Genomic DNA, 219 nt, shown 5'->3' on the forward strand with positions numbered 1-219 from the left:
CTCCAGCTGGCTCCGGATCTGCCTTGTGATGGGGATGTCACCCCCACCTGGCCTCCCAGGACGACCCCAGCATGCCAAAGGTTAAATCGCGGTGACCAGGATGAGCACGGCGTCAGGCCGCACCAGCCTGCCGCTCTAGCTGCCCTACAGTCGGTGCTCAGCCCGATAGGCCGGCTGTCCCCACAGGAGCCCCCGGCACCAAGCACCCCGGGGATGTCC

At 67.1% G+C, this 219-nt stretch overlaps 1 protein-coding gene across 1 annotated transcript in view; it reads right to left on the bottom strand.

Annotated features, from left to right (window-relative positions):
• Positions 1-219, bottom strand: part of TPO (thyroid peroxidase) — a 44,710-nt gene that overhangs the window by 2,649 nt on the left and 41,842 nt on the right. The window lies entirely within an intron of this gene.

Source organism: Tupaia chinensis, unplaced genomic scaffold (assembly GCF_000334495.1).
Source record: "Tupaia chinensis unplaced genomic scaffold, TupChi_1.0 Scaffold000377_5, whole genome shotgun sequence".
NCBI lineage: Eukaryota > Metazoa > Chordata > Mammalia > Scandentia > Tupaiidae > Tupaia > Tupaia belangeri.